At 39.0% G+C, this 22,989-nt stretch overlaps 1 long non-coding RNA gene across 2 annotated transcripts in view; it reads right to left on the bottom strand.

Annotated features, from left to right (window-relative positions):
• LOC117829656 overlaps positions 1 to 22,767 on the bottom strand; it is a 105,165-nt gene extending 82,398 nt beyond the window's left edge. Inside the window, exons 1-3 of one of the 2 annotated variants that reach the window (XR_004634658.1) lie at positions 22,528 to 22,767; positions 19,356 to 19,561; positions 1,500 to 1,597 (exon numbers count right to left, since the gene is read on the bottom strand). This is a non-coding gene — a long non-coding RNA (uncharacterized LOC117829656). The remainder of the gene's footprint in view (positions 1 to 1,499; positions 1,598 to 19,355; positions 19,562 to 22,527) is intronic. The other variant, XR_004634657.1, reaches the window with a different exon arrangement.
• Between the last annotated feature and the right edge of the window lie 222 nt (positions 22,768 to 22,989).

Raw genomic sequence — 22,989 nt, 5'->3', positions numbered from 1 at the left:
TTCTGTGGCAAAACACTTAACAGCATCGTGTAAAGTTTAGATTTAACTGCTGTTGTCAACTTTGCAGCAAAAGTTAGGAGATGATGAAGTCATGCGGAGAACAAGGGACAAAGGCCATGAAGATCAGCAGAGCAGATCTGCCTGAGCGCTCTGCGCTGTCAAACTAGCACCTCGGAGCATTCGGGGTATTCGGAGAATGGGAGATGATTGCATTCAGAGGATTTCATCAACATTGTCTCAGTGGAAGTGAGACAGAGAGCCACAGAAAGAAATCAAGAGATTGGGGTAGTCGCTGTGGTCTGTTACAATCTTCATCTGATTTGTTTTTCCCCCTCACTGCCTCCTTTATCTTTCTCGCTGAACCTTTTCTGTCTGAGTGAAAATGTGAGCAGACGCAGATCATCAGGTTGCTAAGCGACATACAGGCAGATTACACAGAACTTTGGGTTCTGTTTTGGTGTGGCTACTTCCTTTCTCTTTGCTGTTGGCCCTCTTTCTTGCTCTCATCTTCCAGCTTTTTCTTCTCTCTTCCTTTGTCCTTCCTTTTTTCCATTTTCCTCCCCTTGTTTTCTGTCTGTTTGGCTGCACAGTGGAGATTTCTGGGCCTGGGAGATGTGCAATGTTTCCAGCCAGCAGGAGCAGCAGCAGCCGTGAGCATTTATCAAAGCCGTGCTCCGTAATGACCACTCAGCAGTGGGGAAATTGAGCTGACCCCGAGGCCAAGCTGTTAGAGGGGACTGGTGGGAAGGCCAGCGGGGTCAGGCCATCCTTGTCCCACCCACTTAGTGGGCATTTAGCGCTGAACCATTAGTTTACTGTTTGGAGGCCTCACAGCTATCCCTTGCACAGTTCACACACATACAAACATGCACACATACACACTCAGACTAGCACACAATGTGGACAACAGCACCTCAGCCTAATCTTCAGAACTTCAATGTTTACCTGACACAAGTTGTAAAAGGAAAAGAGTCAAAGAAACCGAGGGGTAAACTTTGTTGGCTGCTAGTAAATGCTTAGACTTGGTACCATCAGGAACTATTTCTCTGTTGTTTCACTGAAAACAGGTCAAGACAATATGGGCAGAGAATATGTAGCTTTGTTTAACATTTTCTTTTGAAGATTTTCCCTTAAATTTCAGGGGAAATTGCCTTTTCATACATTAAGTAGTCTTCTTTGTGTATGCTGAGACACAACTGTGCACATACGCTACCAGGTAATGTCTGATCATATACATCTTGTAGAATAATCCTTATACCTGTGACAAATATTCTCACAAAACAAAGACCATATCATGTCAGTTTTACAAAAGTAAGTCTGAAGATTTTTGCAGTAAATAAGAATAAAACAGAATCATGTTTATTCATCTTACATAAAACAATGTATGCTCATCCGTGGTATCTCATCTGACCTTTGTTGTCTCTTCCAAGACAATGTGGAGACATGACAATTACCAGAGCTCGTTAATGTGGGGACGCTGTTAGCATTATTTAACTAACCTATGTCTTCAGGCATTTGCTGACAACAGTCCAGAGAGCCGCCATGGGGCAAAAAATCGCAGGGGAGCCTCACACACAGACGATCAATATGGACGCAGCTGGGAAGAGAGGAGGGGGCAGAGGAGAAAAAAAGAGCTGGAATAGTCATTTTCGCTTGAGAGGCGCTCCCTTGAAAGCCATGAAATAAAAACCTGAACTTTAAAATTGATAAGGATTGATTTCGCTGACACGGGATCATAACATACACCCCTTCAGAGACTAGCGGTGTGAGGGCTTACAGATGCCTGACGCATAAAGGAGAATGGGAAGGACGTAAATCTGACTACAGCACAGCAATTAGCCTTTTACTGTGGAGAAGATATGGAGAATCTTTACTGTTTCATCAAATGGCATTAGGCACGCTGTGGGCCTGGAGGTTTCTCCAGGAAGACAAATGCTAGAATAAACTTGTTTGGACAGATGGATTGGATGGAATTCTTCACAAAGTTCACTATTTTCCCTCACAGATCCATATAGATCACTAGCGAATGGTTAGTTCATTATCTGCCTCCTATTAAATGTCACACAGTGTGTGAGCAATAAGTACAGAGACAAGCTCACCCTAAATGACATTTTCCACAATGTTTTCAAAGACAAAGTGTGCTGTCAGATACATTTTGAATAAGTTGATCTCAGTGTTTACTGAAAGAAGCTGAAACTGAGCTAAATTTATTGAGACACAGAGACACTGACGTACATTTCTGGAAATATAAAATTATGAGGTCACTCTGAGGGTACTATTTGCATATGATTCAAAAGTCAACATAAAACCTTGAAAATATTGATCTGCAATGTTAGGACAGGTAATGATATAACCTCAGAATGGGGTAATAACACATGAACACAACAATTATATTCTAATTAATTGAATATTTATCAGTTAGTTTTAACTTTAACATACTTTTATCTATCTCCTTCAATCCCACGCTTTTGTACATAGCCAATTTTATTTTATTCATATTGATATCTTATTGTATTCCTTCTTCTATAAATATTTTGCTTTCTTACATACTGTGTATGTTTGTAAGAGCTCTGTAATGAACAAATTTCCCTCCCTAGGAAAAATAAAGTATTTCTTATTCTGATTATCAACCATGAAACTGCGTAATGCAAGATCAGGTTCAATCTAAACCAAGAGTGCTGCATGGGATTTTAGACACCATGAAAAAGTATCACATGAAGTCAGACCACTTCAATACCCCTAATGTTATATATATATATATATATATATATATATATATATATATATATATATATATATATATATATTCTTTTGTTTAGGGCACCCCTGCATATTCATTGTTCCTTAAAATGTAAGACAATGTCAACTATTTGTATTCCAATCCACAGCTAACATTTATCAACATGTACAGGATGTATCAACCCAAAATGGCACAACACAGTCGACCTGGTTGTCACAGGAAAATAATGTAGGACAAAAAAAAAACATGAAATGGCAAGACCTAGTAAGCAATGTTTGTTTTAGTACGCAAAAACCTGCTGTAATAATATTATACAAATAAAACGATGGTTTTTAAATACACAGTGAAAGTGTTTTCTAATATTGGGCAATGCTGAGTCAGGACAAGAGTTGTGGTGTAAGCTTTAAGTATAACTTTTAAAAAATATTGAAAATATTTCAAGACTCTAAAATGATACACCATCCATGATGCATATGGTTAACCCGGCAGTTTATGGTAAAACAGCACAGAAATTATTTGCGTTTAGTAAATTAATAAAATAATATCATAATGTAGCCGTATTTGAAAAATGCAGGGACCTGTAGATACATATGTTTTATTTCAACAAAGTTATTAAACTGCATGTAAATTATGTAAATGTTCTAAATAAGCGCCTTTTTTAATTCTACTCTTAATTCAGTACATAGAAGCACGGCTTCACAGTTTTAATGACTACATGCAAACCCACCAATCAGAAAACATCATTGTTTTTAATCACACTACCACGTAGCTTTTAGAAAACAAATATGCAGGCCGCAGATCGCAAATTAATAACTATTCAAATGAGCAGTGTGCAGCAGAGAACATGATTAGGCTCAAGGAGAAAGAACTCGGTGCTAATTCTTGCTCACATGAGTGATTGGGAGGAATGAACAGGGAGGTCCTGATCAAAGCTAACATTGTAAGCTAACATTGTACTGTATGCTGGTGAGCAGATGGTGGGCCATAAATCCTCAGCCAGGCTCTGACACATATTAGCATTCAGTTAGCAGCCCACAGCTTGCCAGCCATTTAGGTAATATCTCCATCAGATCACTTTGGAAATGGTGATGGAGTGAGTTGGGGGGATTTTAATGCTTTCCACGACTGTATTGTGCTTAGTTAGACGGAGCTCTGGCTGTGCTCTGAAGTGTTGCTGTTCACAGCGGTAGGAGACGGCGTGTGTTGACAAATAACGCTCATCCCAGCCCATTTAACTGCATAAAGGTTTTACTGGCACCAGTAACTTGTTTACAAACATCATTTAGTCTAAATGAAATCCTGAACTGCCAAAACGCCAAACTCACAGTGATATGGTTTGGAAAAAACGTGTCAAATCTTGGAGAAATGCTCAATTAAAACACACGTATTTACAGTATATTCATTTTTTAAACCGTGAATTTACTTGCAGGGCCTATAATGGCTGACAACCACTTAAGTCAGATAAATACATTGAATATATGCCGTGTGCATATATATGCCCTTTTATTTGGAAAATACATCATAGTATTTTGCTAGTTTAAGCATGTTGTACATCCAGAAAGCTTTGACAGCAACATGAGACTAAAAATAAACTCCTCTGAAAATGACTCCATCCAGATGTGTGTTATTAAAGGTCTACATTAAAGCTAGGCTTGGTAGTCACGGAAAACTAGCATGAATTTGAATGTAGCATTTCCTCAGGACCCGTCTAACCCCTCCCCCGCTCCCCTCTGAGCTCCTCCATAACGACGCCCCCGCTCACATGCACGAGCGCCGCTGATTGCATATAATCGTGACTGATTCAAAACCGGCCCTCAGCATATCGTTTGTGTTTTGCACTATGTCAACTCATGTCTCACTCAGTGGTAAGAAAACACCAAAACATTATCATAGTGAAAGTTAAAAACACAAACAAACATGAAATGTACGCGCAGGAGGCGGGCAGAACGGCAGGACAGGATTTAATTGGTTTAATAAATTTGGCTCCTGATGGCAGGGATTGGTTTGTGTTTCCCCAGGTTTACTCCGGCTTTAGATAGCAGCTTTTTTCGCTATTTTTCAAGAACACAATATGTATTGATGCCATCGGGACATAAAGATCATTTTAACCAGTATAACAAAAAGTGTATCTAAATCTGACTACCAACCCCAGCTTCAATGCTGAAAATATTTACTCTTAAAGCTCCTGCAAGGAGTTTTTAACTACTAACGGAACAGAATGAAAGTCATATTGGTGCCTCTTACATGCCTATAAAAGAAAACAAGACCATCTCACAACAACTGACTATTTCTATGAAGTTATTTTTAATGTATGAAACCTCTGGCACAGGGAAGGGTCAGACAGAGTCATGAACTGCAAGCTGCCAAAACGACTTCTTTGATTAAAAAATGAATGGCAAAGCTTCTTGATAATGATCATACATACATACTCTAAGTGATAATGGGCATTCAAGAACAGTGGAATCAATCGACCTGATGGGATCTGATCAGATTATGCATTTCATTACTACATTGCAGGCCATATTCTTAAAGTTTGAGTTTCATATTTTAAAACTGTATAACCTACAAAATGTTTTCATGCCCACCGCAATTTTCCATGTACTATACCTGAGCAAGCAGAGCATGCATCTTTTTATGTGATTGTCATGAGTTCATTAAACTAGTGTGTGATCTGTACTTTATCTCTGTAGACCAGGGGTTCCCAAAGTATGGGTTGGGACCCGATGCTTTTTGTCTTATATTCTCCACATTTGGAGTTTTATCTAGTTAATCTGGAGGGAGTATGTGTCGGGATGGGGGGTTATTTGTTGCTTTGTATTTTGGATGTTGTCTGTGTGTTTCGTTGTTCCTTGTAAAAAAAAAAAATTGAAAAAAAGGTAGAAGCAAAGGCACCAACTTCTAATTTTGGAAGTGATTGTTTTTCTATGTGAAAAACAATAAACAAAGTTTGAAAAAAAAGAAAAAGAAAGTGTGGATCGGAACCCCCTGGGGGGTCGCGAGATGTTTTCCAGATTTTATTTTACTTTTTTAAGTAATCTAAATTTGCTTATTTTACCCATTATTGTAAAAAATATATACAAAAATAGTAGTTACATTTGAAATAAAACCCTGCATATAAGTGCATTTCATTAGTTTTCTGCCTTTCTTTGTTGCCAGATGACTCCTAAAGTTAGAGTTAGTGTTAGCTAACAGTTAATTAACAAAAGGATCATTGACAGCAGGTTGATTCACAGCAGCACAGGAAACACAGACGCATGTGCATGTTGGTAAACTCATTTTGTAGCATGAAGTAACATTTAACTACTTCGAGGGACAGAAGGAGTCACAAGTCTTTGGCACCTATATTTTGGGGGTCGCGGTCTGAAAAACTTTGGGGCCCCTGCTGTAGACCATGCAGATGCCAGCTGGTCTGTCCCTCCCTCTCATATTAAACACTAACCTTCTAATGACAATGTTATTCTGCACTCCTTTAGTTCTGTTACATCATAAATAATAACCCTCCCTATATGAAGCTCACTTGTTGCGAAAATGGAATTATGAGTGAAACTGTTACATTTTTTCAGTCATCAAATATTTTAATCTTGTTATTTCTTTCATTTCTGGTAATGATGTGTTGCTGTGTGTGTTGCTCACTGTCATTCATTGTTTGGAGACAATTTTATCATTTACTTGAAGAACTCACTGCTCCTCACAGTTTCTCTCCTCAGGAGCTCTCTTAAGGGCTACAATGCTTTGATAAATAGTTTTATCTTTACCAGAATCTACTCTTGACTTTAAAGAGAAATTCAAAGAAAACATCATGATTCTGATAATTTTCTTAGAATCCGTCACGAGGAGTCGCTTGTTGTACTGAGGTTTTTAAACGTGGCCACTAACTGATACCAGCGCTTTATTTCTTGCCACACAGAACTAACCATGTGACTTAACTGGTGCTAAACCTTGCCTCATGGATTCAACAACAAATTAATTTTGACAAGCTGAGATCATGAGCAGATCGTTCCTGATACTTCAACTTTGAGTGCTTGTTTGTTTGGTTAGGTTTGATTCTCGGTGTCTGCTCCCAGAAAGCATGAAGATGAATTATTGAGTTTAGAAAAAGCACAACAGAAGATATCCAGTAAATAAATCAGAGGGTTATATTCAGAATTCACTGAACAATTTGATAAAGTGAGCCTTTAAAAACAATCCCTCCTCAGAAGTCACCTTTAACTTTATCATTTCTAACCTTTATTAAAGCCATGAAAACATTGAGCTTTGTCTCTTTCACAATAATGTCAACATACAAAAAATGCAAATACCATTCAGATATCACACTTCTCATTCAAGACTTAAGACATTTTTAGAACAATACTGTATTATTAATCTTGTTTGACTCAGTTTGTTATAATGTGTCACACAAAATTCACTTTTGTTTCCTTTCCCAAGTTTGTTTTTTTCAATGTGTTTCTCATTTAAATGTCAAATTACTCAGACACCACCCGTGTCACACCCCCGTCTGTTGATTTATGGAGACGGATCTCTCCTTAAGTTTATTCTTGGTTTATGAGTTTGGCATTTAAACTTGCCATCTGATATAGAAAGTGATAAAATGTACACATATAATTAATCACTATTTACTGCAGGAGAAAAAAAAAGGTTTAAAGTAGTACGGGATAAAGAGAGAGTGTGTGACGTTATATAAATGCATACATTGCAACACACACAGAAGTAATGCTGTAAACTCACTTAGTGACACTTTGCACACTGACAGACTGAGTGAACGACTCTGCTGCTGCACAGATTGGGTTGCAGTCTGTGAGCTGAGAGTGAAAGGGCAGCAGTGAGAAAGAGCGAGACAGATAGTGCAAACTGTGTGTGTGTGTGTGTGTGTGTGTGTGTGTGAGAGAGAGAGAGAGAGAGTGAGTGTGTACGTGCATGTGTGTGGGGTTAATTGTGGTTCAACTGCGACGAACAGCTGAGAGAGCTCATATACGGCATAGAAGAACAAGCATGGTGACAGGAGACTTGACAACACAACCTGTTTTATGGTGACAAGTGTGTGTGTGACGGAGTGTGTATGAGTGTGTGTGTGTAGTTGGGAGAAAGTGAAGCGGGTTGGGGGTGAGAAATAAAGAGTGAAGAGTGTGCTAAAGAAGGCAGGTGAGTGTTGAAGTCTGCCCACCCAACATGTTCACACGCCTCCTTCAAGAATAGCAAAGAGTCTTGGTAAGCGATTTCTCCGTCAGGGTGCTGATGGCGAGGATTCTGTGACTGTGTGTGTGTGCGAAAAAATGAGCAAAAGAAAGGCAGAAGAAGAAGCTGTCCTTCACCTGTCGCCCAAAGCACCAACAGGAAAGGATCTAAGAAAGATCACACACTGTTTCCTGTTACCCATGAGGCTTAGCGCGGACGACAGCAGTCAAGGTGCGGTAAACTTTACACCAGGTTGCAAAATAAGTATTTGACAGCTTTGTGTGTGGCTGCAGCTGTGTGTGTGTGTGTGTGTGTGTGTGTGTGTGTGTGTGTGTGTGTGTTGGGGTGTATTCTAGATGCGTAAGCACTGGGTTCAAATCATCAAAGCAGCTCCTCTCAGCTCAGTTTTCAGAGAGCAGCTAAAGGTTAGACTTATGTGTTGCTACTTACAGTAACACACACAGACTGCTTTACACCGGATCATTACCACTACAGATCTCACCTGTCAATCATACCCATCCAGGGAAGTGAAGTGGGTCATCTCAAAGAGAGACACAAAAACAAGTTCAATCTATCTACATTTATTTATAAAATATTTTGTGTATTCTTAAATATTCTTTTATTTACTTTATTCAAGTTTCTTGACAGTAGGAGTCGTTCTGCTCACTTGCTACTATGTTTTTATTTTCAAATGTGCAATAAACCTTCACCTGAATCTGAGTTACACACAGTTTGGAAGCACATTTACTATTTAAATTTATTTCACACTATTCACTGCCTGTTTTCAAACACATTACTTATTTTTCGTAATCCATATTCTCTTAAGAAGACCACATGATCAAATGAAGTTTAAAGAAAAATTGTCACATTTTTAGGGACCATCATTTGCTGGAATATTAAACCACAACTACTTTTCTATTCAGGATAATCAGGTGATTATGTTTGTTTTTATGAGTTTAATTTTCAAGGTTGTGAGGCCTCGTCGTGAAATGTAAACAAGGCAGGACAAAAATAAAAAAGAGTAAGATTAAAATAATGTCAATTTGATTAATCTAAAAAATATAAGATGAGGGGGAAAACAAACAAATGAATAACAAACAAAAACCTCACAGTCAATTATTTAGAAAAAATAATCTGTTCTATAATTTTCATGAAACAATGTCAAACTTTTGCAAGTTCAAAAGCTTTTCAAATGAGATGATTCCTGCTGTTCTCTGTCTTCATAAAGTTTGTCTACATCTTGAGCACAATATATTTAAAGTTTCACATAATGCTGCTGTTAAAGTCCCGTCTTGACTGAATGAAGTTGTAAATATTTGACCACACAACTCGCCGGGAGATGAGCTGCAACTTGTGAAAAACAACTTGTAGCCTTGTTATGCGTTTCAACCAGGAATAGACCTGTGATCCATCCTGGGGGTCACCAGCCATAGTTTAGAAAACGCTGACTGTCAGTGACTTTAAGACTTTTTTAGCTCTCATTCATGTTGCAGCAGGCGTCACGGTGAAGAGTGAAAGGTCCTGTGTGTTCTTAAAAACCTGACATCACAGAGACACAGTAAAGTATTCATCTGTGTAACTGAGAACTGTTTTTATATTCATACACCTCCTTTAATGTAGTATTCAAGAAGAGCTGATTAGCTTTTAGCCTTGAAAGAATATTGTCTAAACTCTGTATTGATTGAGCTCTAATGCAGTACTAATATGTATTTATGTGGTCAGTGCGCAAGCTAGTGAACTGGAATAAGGCAAATGTACAAAGTAAGGATATTAGTGTTTTGAATTGAGATTATATTTTTCAGAGTTGGCAAAAATATACAAAATCTTCATTCAAAAAAGAGGACAGGCTCTTGTATAAAATAAATCCTCTGGTAAAAGTTGAAAGTTTTGAAAAGTGAAGCCCTTTAGGCAACATTTGAAGGACATATTTTTGTGCTCTGCAAAGCAAATTCCCTTAGAGGATATAAAGGTTTTCTTCATCAATTTCTGCCGTCTGTCTCTGAGGAAAAACAACTGCACAGTGAGTCTTATTGTTAAGACAATTAAACTTAAATCATTTGTATTTAATAGAAAACAATATGATATCCTGAAATGATGATGAACTTTGCTACAACAGGCAAACCTGTAGGACAGAAAACCTCTTGCTGCTTCAGATCGGCTCAAACATCTTTAAAGAAAGCAGCCTCGTCTTTGCGCTCAAATTTCTGCCTCTGTACAGTTTAGAGTCACTAATATTTGATGTCTTTTGTTTGGTTTCTGTCATATCAAGTCAGTCCTGTTTGAATGCTTTGATGGATAAGGAGAGGAATCACCTTTTCTACATGTTAATTTTGGATCCATTTAGAATAAAGGTTGATATAAAGGTGTGAAAGTAAGAAAAGCTGTCAGGACATTAATCCTTAACTGAAGTACATATTCCTGAAACACTACTTAAGTACAGGCAAGGAGTACTTGTGCTTTGATACTTCTCACCTCTTTCACTTTAAGCTGAGAAATAATCAAGCTTGTCCCTGAGACACAGCCTATTTCAAAGACCCACGCCCACTGCCACCCAAGAAGAGTTCGGCTCAAATGCCATTTGAGATAATTATACTGATCAGAATCACTTCTAGTATTTAAAGTACTTATTTTTTTAATCTCTCTCTCATCCATCAAAACTATTTGGGAACTTGTTGTTCATCAAATAGTTTACACTGACTCATCATTGGACAGATAGAGTGACAGCGAGATGTGCAGCAACTGCCCGGAGTGAATTCAAACCGACATCGTTGTGGTATGCGTCTCAGCATGCTGAGCCACCAGGACGCCAGATCTGGTCTTTGAAGGCAGAGCGAGTTCCCTCAGGCCAACAGCAGCAGTAGCCTGGGGGATATCAAATGTGTTCGGGCTGCCCCACTAATAAGATAAGTGGCTAATGCTAGCATAGAGGTTTGCCACTCATCTCAATCTGTCGTGTTTAACAGTCTCACAGGAATAGCTCTCAAATTTAAATGTTGGGCGGCCGTTGATTGAGTGGAGAAGTGGAGTATGTGTGTGTCTGTGAGTGTGTGTGTGTTTGGGTGTGTGTTGGTGTATCGTGAGCATGGGTGAAAGCAATGTAAGACGCTGGCTAAGTCTTATGGAACATCAGTTGACACTAGAAAAATACAGCTGCCGATAAATCTCCGACAACAGCCCTGGACTCGAGTTTCGCTCTGTGATTTATCGGAGTTGTTCCTTTTAGACTTGCCATTTGGGAGCCAGGATCTCTGTAGGTCATTTGTACAACTTACTTTTAAACTTTAATACTGAATGCAGAGCAAAAAAAAAAAAAAAAAAAAGGGAAAGAGAATCAAATTTGGCCTTATGAGAGAGAAACCAGCTGCAGATCATTGAAGCGTTCTCAATTTTTCCCATTCTGGACTCTGAAAAGTGTCGAAAATAATCAGAGATCTGGATCAGTTGTTTATGTATAAGCACTGATGCACCAAACAGTTGCTCTCAAAATGTCAAGTGTCTGTTTGAAGACAGGACTTAATTAGAATATGTGTGTTTTAAGGTGAAAGCTATTAGTCTCATTCAGTCTGTATTGATCTGCACTTCCAGCACTGATACGCTCTGCACAATGTTTATTAGACTGAGTTGAGCTTGTTGAGACATAATGCCTATTTTTCCTTTATAAGTAAGACATATATTACTGTGTTGTGTACTATTGCACAAAGATGTAGTATAGGTTTTAAATGCTTGTCATGCTGGACTGTGCAGTACAGTAAAAAATCCTCATGGATGTGATTTTGTCTACTGACTGATACCAATATTTTCAATGTCTCTTAATCAGACAATACTGCCAGTAATAAGACATCCTGATAATGAAGGAGGTCAGAAAAAAAATGGGTTAACCGTTTTGAATTTCTATTTAATCAGAATTGAAGATAGATTTCTTTTTTTAAGTGAAGATTACCGCAAATGATAAAATCACATCACATCATCACCAAAGAGGGTCTGCTAGCTGAGCTGCCGCTAACATTAACACAGCTTGTTTTTTCTATAGTGTAATGTTTTAAGGTTAAAATTTCCTTCAATGTTAATTTTTTCACAGGGTTCTTACAGGACACAGAGAAACATATCCACTGAAGCAGGTTAAAAGTTAGTGTCTCTGAAACATTCTGGTGACAAGGATTTCCGGTGAGGGGGCTGCAAGCTAACGTTCATATGCTCAAAGGAATTACAACATTTTTAATTAAAACTTTTCCACCATTGAAGAAATATAGAGCCCGCTATGATTCTCAGAAGTACAGTTAATTTTCTCTTTTACACTTGAGATTAGCTTTTTTTTAAAGCAGCTCAAATAATAATTGTTACAGGAGTTGGCTGTTTTTAATTATTCATGGTTTAAAAATGTCCAAAAATGTTTGTCCTTATCAAAATAAATTCAGCTCAATCCCGTATACACATGATTTTATTACCTAGATTTACTGTTTAATGTCAAGAGTTGCACCACAAAAAATATGATTTACAAATTCTATTTTGAGAAAAGGATTAAATTAGCTACCTTAAATGCCAAAAATGAATTATGCAAAAAATGTGAGTCATTTACTGACATTATGATATTATTGTGACTAAATCTGGACCAAGTTTTCTATAAGAAAGTGGATTACGGGCCTGAGACCCTGAACATGGTTTGCCTTCATTGCCCACATTTTGGCACCAAACTTCATGTCAATGCATCATTAGTCTAATTATATTCATGCTGCTCCATTACATCACTCAACACACAGCCATCTTCAGAGGCAAACAGCAGGTGCTTGAAATAAATTCACAAAAGTGATAACAACACATTAAATACAGATCATTCTGGCCCCATCTTTAATTATTATTATTTGTTTATTTATTTATTTAGATTGGTGTTATCCTCTCTATCATGTGCTTTTTCCTCTGCTCTGCATTGAGTGCCGGCATAAATCACTGAACTGGCTTTTAGAGGACATTGAATTTGATCTTAGCTTTCCCCGCCCGAGTTTGTTTGCTAATGGCGGTGTGGACACCACACACTCTTAACACATTCAAATTCCCCCCATAGCCCCCTTTCCTCCCCGTCTCTGCGCTGAGACAACCTGGAAACTACCGTCCATGACTGAGGAAGCTGGCACTCCATAGTAAGCACCTCAATTACAAATGTTATCAATCCAAGGGAAAGAGGGAGCTTAGCACTTGTGACTGTTTTTCTCATCAGCAGTGGTGAGGTAGCGGCTCTGAGATGGGTTGAAGAGAAACAGGGACAGCAGTTTGTGTGTTCTTTGGTGAGCGTACGTGTCTATCCTCTTAAACTCGACCACCCCCCTGCCCGCCCTTAAATATCCTGTCGCCTTTGGTGTGTCTTTCTTGCTGTTCTTCAGTATCTTGACTTCTTGCCCTCCGCCAAACCTTAAGAACCCAATCGTCTCAAATTCAGCCCACTGAAATAATTAAGGGGTTGCATGCCGCCAAAAATAAGGGTGTGTGTATTTTTGAAATGGGGAGGGGACATGTGTTTGGAGTCTCGGGATGCCAGGAAGCCTCCGGCCGGGTTCAACTTGTTAGGAAAACTGGGTATTGCCTTACACTTCCGTTGACATGACTGCAGTATCGGTGGTGGTGGAGGGGTGTGTGCTGGGTGTCAGCCACCCCTTGGCTGACCCCCCCAAGGATGTGCATGTTTACCGAGGTGTTCTCACAAACATTTGCCCAGCGCAGCGCGACTGAATGGCCTCATGGGCATGAAGAGGTGTTTACAGTTATCTTGCACTTTGTGCGTCACCACGGGTACAAGTACTCATGATGCACTTGAGGCTTTATACTGACTCTCTAACAATGATTCAAACTGTTGAATGGTCAATTTGAAAGCTTTTTAAAACATACACCTGAATGTTGTCCATTGCCGCCCTTAAAGACCACAAAGCACCTACAGAATAGTTCTCTCTGGTACAGATGAGGCCCCAGGAGAAAATGGCAGCATTGTTTAGTTAACACTGCAACAGCTGCAACTTAACCTGTCACAATATTACTCATGTAGGGTTTACCTCAAATCAATGGGAATCATTATTTGGAAAGAACCAGAGGTGACTTGCACTTTCTTAAGATTAAACTTTTAGGTTATGTTAGTTAACTTGCTTATTGTAAAAATGGCTATGCATAAACAAGAGCATGGTGGGTTGAAAACATTTTTTAAACTGAGTGTCAAAACGAACCGTTGCCTACAAAAAACACACAACATCCTGAAGGACTCATCTCACCCAGCCCATCACCTGTTTGAACTGCTGCACTCCAGAAACCACTGCAGGTCCATTAAAACATGAACCACAAGATTTATAAACAGTTTCCATCCAAAAGCTGTCATCACACTGAACTCTGAACTGAAAACACCACCCTAAATAAAATACAACAACAAAGTGCAATAACTATGTGAATAACAATGTGCAATATGGACTCTCTTTTTTTTTTATATCCTTTTTTTTTAACTGCATACGTTGACAATGCTGTATGGTTTAATGATGGCATGTTGTGGGTGTGTGTGTGAATGTGTATTTATTCATTATCAGTGATTATCTATTTTTATATTTGTAATACAGCCCGGTCTTTAGTGCATCTTAATTTCGTTGTATGTTTTGTACAATGACAATAAAGAATTTTGAACCTTGAATCCTGAATCTTGAATCTTGAATCTTGAACGTACACTACAAAACTAAATATGAGAGAATCAAAGCGTAGAGGACGTTAGAGGCATAACACCCCAGTCTGTTGCCTTCTCCAATCGTCTCTGCTCAGGTTAGGACTATCTATCTAGTAACCAAGCTAGACCACGTTAGACCTAAAAGCTTGTACAACCTCCTGTATTAAGTCCACTGAAATCGATTGAGGTCTAAAGACTGTTTATAAATCTAATGTTTTCAACTCGCAGACATAGAAACAAAAAAGGTAAGTCTTACAGATGAAACATAAAAATTGAGTTTGGTGAGTTTTGTTGTCTCACAGACACTAAATATATTTTTCGTGCGTGGTATGCAAAGTAACAAAACGATTACAGCTCTTTAGTTCAGCATCAAATTTATGCTACAGAAACACTGCACTTGTCATAAGTGTTAAAAATGAAGCAAGCTATCAGGTCTATTCCAAACAAGAAAAGTCAGACAAACAAGTGTTTTTTTTTTTACCTCCACAGGGTCATGCAGTTACCTGTAGACCCAAAACACACGGTCCTTACTGCACAGTCTTTTCTGAGGACTATATAATATTTTCAATTACAACAGAGATGCTGAATGGAGAGAACTTATAGCTAATCACAGCTTTTGAAAACTGGATCAGTAATAGATGAATGTGAAATAGAAAGACAAAATAAGAAATGACTATTGCATAGCCATCCAAATTAAAATGGTTTTGGTACAAGGTACCAAGTTTTCATATATATTGAAGACACAGAAAAAGGTCACAGTTCAACAAAATACAGTACATTGCAGTGTAAAAAAGCTCTAGACTGACACAGATGTACAAACAAAAACACAAACACAGGCACTGTGAAACATGCTGCACATAAAGCAGTATTCATGTTCACTGCCAGGGGTGAACGGGGAACACAGACATATTGTACACACACACACACACACACACACACACACACACACACACACACACACACACACACACACACACACACACACACACACACACACACACACACACACACACACACAATTCATAAGCATGCAGACTGGGGAGCAGGCGTCCTTTTGTTGGAGGGAGAATGGGGAGTGTGAAGGACGTGACGAGGGAGATAAGTGTCCTCCAGGGCCCTGAGGTTACCCTAATGGTGTCATACATCACCCCTCACAAAGCCATGCAGAGCAAAGTTGTCAATGCATGAATGCTGCACTATTACTATCAGCCATTTTAATCATGGCACCTGTCACTGCGCTAATCAACACCATAACTTCACACTGGAAATCACTCCGAAAAACTCTGTGGTGCTGCTGTGTACCAGGAACTGTACACAACACAGGCAGTAAGTTATGCAGAGCGGTCTGCCGGCTGTGTGTCGAGCTGCTGTGCTGAGGGGATGTGACTTTGTAGTGCATCATTGCCCTTGTTTAATGGAGGCTTGGCTTTTCCTAAGCAGTTGTTGTGACAATGCTTAAATGCCACTTTTATGAACGTGCTAAAAGGGATTTCCCCCACTGTCAACACCCCCTCCCCCATCTGAAAAAACACACAAACAGCCTGTCCAGTGTGGCCTACTGAAAACAAACTGAAAAAGTCTCTCTCTGTCTCTGCCTATGCCTCCTGTCTGAAAAAGTATATCCACAGTAAATCTACAAATGGGCTACTGAGCATTCATCAAGGCTTTTATCAAGCCAAGTTTGGGTATGAATAAAATGCCTCAAAGCTTCAATTAACATGCTTTTCACATCAATGACAAAATACATGTTACTGATATATCTTACATATGACCTTAATGTTAATAGACGGTTTTCATGTAGCTTCTTATGGTCACTGTTTGTATACCTTATAAATGTATGGTTCAGGGTATAAATATTGCAAACCTCTCATGAATGTTACATGTTTAACTTTAGACTCATCACTGCAAGATTAATCCCAAAAAACCTGTCCAAGTTCCCTGATAAAAAACTCTGGATAATATGGAGTTAAGTCATATTTGGATACAAACTGAGAGACAAGACAGAAAAACCCAAAGTATGCAACAAGAAAATTTCACTCAGCATCTGTCCTGTTAGCTAACACAAAAAGCTCTAGTTATTATTAGCTATGTCAGGGTAACTCAACAACAAGACAATACACAGGTTAAAGGTTACAATAAATTAGCATTTTTACTATGCAGAAGAGACTATTCCCATTGTTTGCCCAAGTACATTAACATTTTACCTCGAAAGCTAGCTAGTATAAACCAAGCTGCAACCTCCAGTCTAAAAATATGTGTTAAAAACTACAGTTCATCGAGGATCCGCTTGAGGCTGGCTCCGGAAGTACCGGAAACCACATACACCCTAAAGAAATAAACATGTTTACAGCCTGGTACAAGAAACAAGCGTAGTTTGGATAGCTAATTTCACGATCGGCACACACTGTATGGGGGTGAATTTTTTTCAAACTTGGCAATTTCAAAGCCATGAGATTACGAGTCTTCCAATGAGAGGCACAGACTTGATTGACAGGCGGGAACACTGTAGCTGTTGGCTAGGAGGCTCAAAGCCCACCTCTTTACATCACACTGGCTCCACAGCAGCAATATGGCTGCCGCCGATTGGCCTCAAAACAGCGCTTCAGAAACAGATGGGTGACGTCACGGATACTATGTCCATATTTTATAGTCTATGGAGTGGACCTGTTCTAAATTAATTAATTAATTAATTCTAAACCCAACATGGGCTAAGATGCTAGTTTCCTCATGAGTCAAGACACCATGGTGGAGAGGTTACGTTCTGTCATTATCTCTTTCATAAAATTAGCGGATATAATCCTCTACAAAACATATATAAAGGGCGCAGATTTAGCCTAACGGTTAAGTGGCACGCCCATGTAGCGGGTGGCCCGGGTTTGATACCAGCCCCTTTCCCGCATGCCATTCCCCCACTCTTTCCCCATTTCCTACGCTATCCACCGTCCTCTCCTCTGTCAATAAAGGTGTAAAAGCCCCAAATATATATATATATCTATATATATATAGATATATATATGAGAACAGCAGTGTAAAGTGAGTAAAACCGTTAAGTCAGAAATTGAGATACCAAAACTTTATAAGAGGTAAAACAATAAAATTATCACTATTCCAAAAGATCAAAACAATCTCAAACATCTTTACAGCGGTTTTGCACTTCAGCACTAAGTTCCTGAGCTGTTGAAAAGTTGTCAAAAATGGAAAGTGTTGTACATGGTGATAGATGTTCTACCTCCTCCAATGGCATCACGTCAGCCGCCTCCGTGTATCTCCTTTCAGGCCGAAACACTTTGTAGATACGGCTCCCAAAATAAGACGGATATGTTGCTGGAGACCCAGCAAAGTAAGAGTTATGGGGGCAGCTGGGGAAGGGCTGGTAAAATATGGAGGATTTCTAACTATAAAGATACTGATATCTCAATGTGAGTGATGGAAACATTCATGGTGTTGGTTTCAGGGGTCCCTGTTTGGGTAGCACTAGAGTGACACTGGGTCGGGTTGCAAACTATTAGCATTCCTCTGGATCGAGACTATAAGATGGTGGGAGTTTTTGCCCTCTACAAAGAAGGAGAAGGAGTGTAAGCAGGTTAAGAGAAAAGATAAAAATGTCTTGAGAAGAGAGAACGCCAGTGTGCCAAATTAAAACGTGTCTTCTTTGAAGCATAGAGATAACAAATCGTTTTTTCACGGTACTACAAAGTATCCAGATTGAATCATCTATTAATAGAAGTGTTATTTAAAATTAGGTAATGGATGGATAAAATAAGATTTTTAAAAATCGATAACAAACAAACAAAAAAATGTTTGTTGTTGTTTTTTTCATGCCTGGTGGCCACATCTTTCGCAAGGCACATTCAGCAGATCTTTGATGCTTGTGTCCCAACTTTTTCTCTCCAATTTCTATTGCTTGAAGCACTTTCCAGGCTGTAAAATACAAAAGAAGACCTTGTTAACAGTTAACTAAATTATGTCTTCTTTGAGTCGAACATGTGGGCTCTTATAATGGTTTGAAACTAATCCGTTCTAGAAACAAAAAATATAACAGACACCAAAAAAATAAATGACTAACCTGTGATATTTGTGAAATACAACAATTGAGCCTTTTGATTTGTTCATTTTTGTTTATAATAGAAAAAGAGGAACACTCTCAAGAATTCTAGTGTGCAGACTATGCCCTCTGTTCTTACAGTTTCCTGGGAGAATCAGATAAAGCAGAAACCTGAAGGAGGCTGTTCGTGAGGAGCCATGTTTGAAAGGGGCTGTTGAGTGGCTCTTCTAGTGCCACTCTGTGTCATTTTGAAACCTGTTTTAACTAATGAGATACATTACCGTTAATCACCTACTCATTAGGAGCGACAAGCTGAAGAGAGACTCAGCGATGACACACACTGATACACACATACACATATCAACCTCTAATCTGTGTGGCTCCGGGGCATTTTACTGATCTCCTGGACGAGAGTAGAATCACAAACTAGAAAACTTCACAATACTCTAAAATGACTCTTAACAACTCTCCTAACCTTTATCCACAGCTCCCAGGCATCTGAGTTGTCTTTCCCCAGGCAAAAGGCACCATACCCTGGGTTAAGGATTCAGAGATTCTGGTTAATGATGCCCAAGCCTCCCCTTCCTCTCTTGCTGCCATTAGGAGCTCATTTTAAAGGAGAATGATGGGCCAGGCTTGCAGGGTTATCTGGCCTATCTTTTAATCATAAATGAGACCCCTCCCTCTTCTTCCTCCCCCTCTTTACCTACCTCCCTCCTCTCCCTCTGTGGGTTGGGGAAAGTGCTGTCTCAGCATTATCCTCTCCTCCCTTCTTCCAGTTTTGTCTTTATGCTTTTCCAGACCATCGCTGATCAGGGGCATCAGTTCCACCGGGTTGACTCCTTCACTGTCACTTATGAGCTGCAGAGTCCTCTTCTGTCCAGGAGAACAGGGGAGATGGAGAGCGAGAGAGAGGCTGGGTTTAGGGGGGAGGGAGAGAGGTAAAAAGAGGGTCATGACAAAGGCAGGAGGCTCCTCAAAAGTCTTGCATTAAACTACACACTTGTGAATTCAGGCAGACAGTGGATGGTAGACAGACTCCTTCTGGGGCACAAAGGATATAAAAACAAAAGTCACTTTGACCTGCAACGAAAAGTCAAAAATAATGACAATACACTCTTCTGTTTTGGATTTCAAGACAATCTCACACAAGTTCAATTGAAAGAGTACAATATGATCTGAATGGAGGATGTTACTGCGCATAAAAACGATTGGTTGTTTCCGGATTTTCCTCTTATCCCATTTTAAGACTTTCTATGAACACTTACATCTGCTTGGATTTGAGACCAAACTTTGCAGATGCTTAGGTGGGTTCTTTTTACGGGCCCTCAGGAGTCACCTGTACACTTTGTATGATGTAGAAGTCGTTGTTGCACAAATAAAGACCAAAGCTAAAAGAACTAAATTATGTTTAGTCACAAAATAGGAGAATAAGACTCTCTTCTAAGTTTGAAAGCCCGCCTAGAAACCTACCTTTTTAGAACTGCATATTCTCTGTAAACACCTCACATGTACCTTTTTTATTGCTATTTATTTTCTTTCAATTCATTGCGTTCTTTTCTTATTGCATATTGTTTGTTTTATCGAGTGCTTTTTAAAATATGAAGTGTGTTTTATATTGTTACATTTGTAAGGTGACCTATATTAATAATAATAATAATAATAATAATAATAATAATAATAATAATAATAATAATAATAATAATAATACATTTTGTAAAGTAGTCAAAAAATGCTGTGTAATAATCCATGTACATATTTAAAGTTCAACTCCCTCAAAATAAGGGGATTCTAACATTTCCAACATGGTTAGTTAAAGGAGAAATGGATGTACCAGGTGTAACGCTTGTGTAATTTTCTAAAACATGAAAAACAAGGATTCATGCTGCCACTATTAGCTTCTAATTTTTCACATTACCATTGCTCTGTCAGTGTTTGAAGGAGCTGTGACACATTTTGTTAAAACTTTTAATTGACAACAGCAAAAAACAACACCAGATTTAGATACATCTATGGTTACCACTGCTGGTATTTTACCATCCTGTTTTCACCAGCTACAATAACACTGTTTGCCATCTTCTGCCTCAATCCATGCTCTAGACTGGGAGATCTAACGGCTGCCAGCTCTGTAAAACTCTCCTAAAACATTATCTTTAAACAAAGGTACTGTGATATAAACACCCTGTCTCAGCAGTCCATTAACTCAGCAGTGAGTGCAATATTTCACAAAATTATTTTTACACACTCCCTCTCTCTCTTACACACACATATATTTCCATACCCATTCTCCTTTTTGTAGACTGTTAGGTTTATGTACAAAGCTCAGAAAAATTTACGCCGATGCTTGCAAAGTTTTGGAGGAGTTGGTTAAAACTGAAAAAAAATGTGATAATGCATGCTCACCTGCAGGCCTGGCAATGATTTCTACTACTCACTACCACACACTTACTACACACACACCACCAGCACCACTACCTCAGCGCCCCCTCGCCTTCAGTCATTGTCTATGGCTGCAGTCCTGCAGGGGGTAAACGTCAAACTCTCCAAATTGGATGAAACATTATGGGAAATATTATGAGGCAGCCTGCTGCTGTGATGGCTAGGGGCTTCTGGTTAATTGAGTTGTTGCCCACGCTGCATACTGAACAGGACCCGACGATGGCAGACAAGTCAGAGGTGGGACACTGGCCTTTTTTTTTAGAATTTTATCTTTATCGGTTAATGTTCAGGCGAGAAAGAGGAAGGCCAGATGGACATGAGAGGCATGAGAGCTTCTTTTGATGACTTTCCAACCAAATTGATCTCTCCCAGCATATTAATCACTTGATTTTCAGATAAATACTTAACAGCTGCACACAAACGGTATTTTCATCTTCAGTATTTTTAAGCAAAGGAGGAGAAATGTTGTTAGTCCACCCGCAAAACGTTGACAAATTGCAATTACTCCAAGTTCAAAGTCCCAGCACAACTTCAGAGCCATCCCTCCGGCAGAGCTTCGAAAACTTTTTTCCACCAGTCACTGAATAATTTGGCCTCTTTAAGCCTGACACACAGAAATCTTTTATCCACAATATTAGTCGGAAAAGGAAGACAGAACTGAAATTTTAAAGAGATGAGGGGGAAAAAAGTGAAGTGAAGTACTTTTGATCATCGCTGCGACAAGGCTGAGAAGTAACATTTAGTCATTAATGTCTAAGCGGATATATATCCCAGGATTTATATATTAGCATTAAGAGAAGCCTATTAGTAATGTGGCTCATCCTTATTCGGGGTCACTGCCAATGAGTAATAATCTTATGCAAATATATTCTGCTGGGGAATTTTCTGATGATTACTATATGCAGATTGAGCCCGGTCTCTTCCACTGGGCCTAATACAAGCACAAACTCAGATATCTGTACATTGTTCATAATTGGAAAAAAAAGAAGAAAGCTGAGCTATAAATCAAATTTTACATTATTAAGAAAACATAGTTTCAGTTATACTACTGGTCATAATTTCTTCCAAAGGAGAACTATATATCTGCTTTATGATGTGTATGAGTGCAAACTTTAATATGTCTAAAACCGACACTTAGCTCAGGAGAAATTGAAGACAAGGATGGAACTTTGGAATTCGATGCAACATAAACTGTCATATTTTACTTCATTGTGTGCATTTGAACAGCTGTTTTATACTGGGGCTAATACAAAGCCTCAGTTAACCTGCATCTTTGACAAGAAATAAAACTATTCAAGTCTCTGTACCAAAAATATTTTCATCTTTGTGCTTGCTGGTACTTTAAAAAGGCTGTCACACTACCTCCAGCTTCACTAATAACTTACAGATGTAAACTTGTAACCCAGCGTGTTTTTAAAAAACAAAACAGCACTGATTACTTACCTATGTTCACTGCAATGACCTCGTCTTTGCAGCGTTCTTCACAGACTCCTCAGACTGTGAGGAGAAGTGAGAGTTTCCAGGCGGCTACTTCATCAACATTTCTCGGTGGGTCAGTGTCCTTCATTGCAGAGCACATCAATTCAGGGGGGACATCGATCACAGCCGCCGCCCGTCACATTGACCAGCTCATTAGCTGGACTTAATATACGCCCAGGGAGCTCCGAGGCCTGCGTGTCAGTCCTGCACTCTGTAGGAAGTTGAGATGGACACATTAAGGATATGACTCTTCCTACTGGTGCAACAAAGACAAGGAAAATAATGAAATGAAAGCATATAGACAATCTGTTTGTTGGTCATGACCATATAAGATGATGAAATGATGACAAATATAACTGTTTTCCAGCCTTATCTTTAGAAAATACTTTGTGATTGAACTGAACTCATCGCACCATCCAAATCCAA

Source organism: Notolabrus celidotus, chromosome 2, assembly GCF_009762535.1.
Source record: "Notolabrus celidotus isolate fNotCel1 chromosome 2, fNotCel1.pri, whole genome shotgun sequence".
Classification (NCBI taxonomy): domain Eukaryota; kingdom Metazoa; phylum Chordata; class Actinopteri; order Labriformes; family Labridae; genus Notolabrus; species Notolabrus celidotus.
Note: the sequence above shows the minus strand (reverse complement) of the source record. Positions and strands in the feature narration are given on the sequence as shown.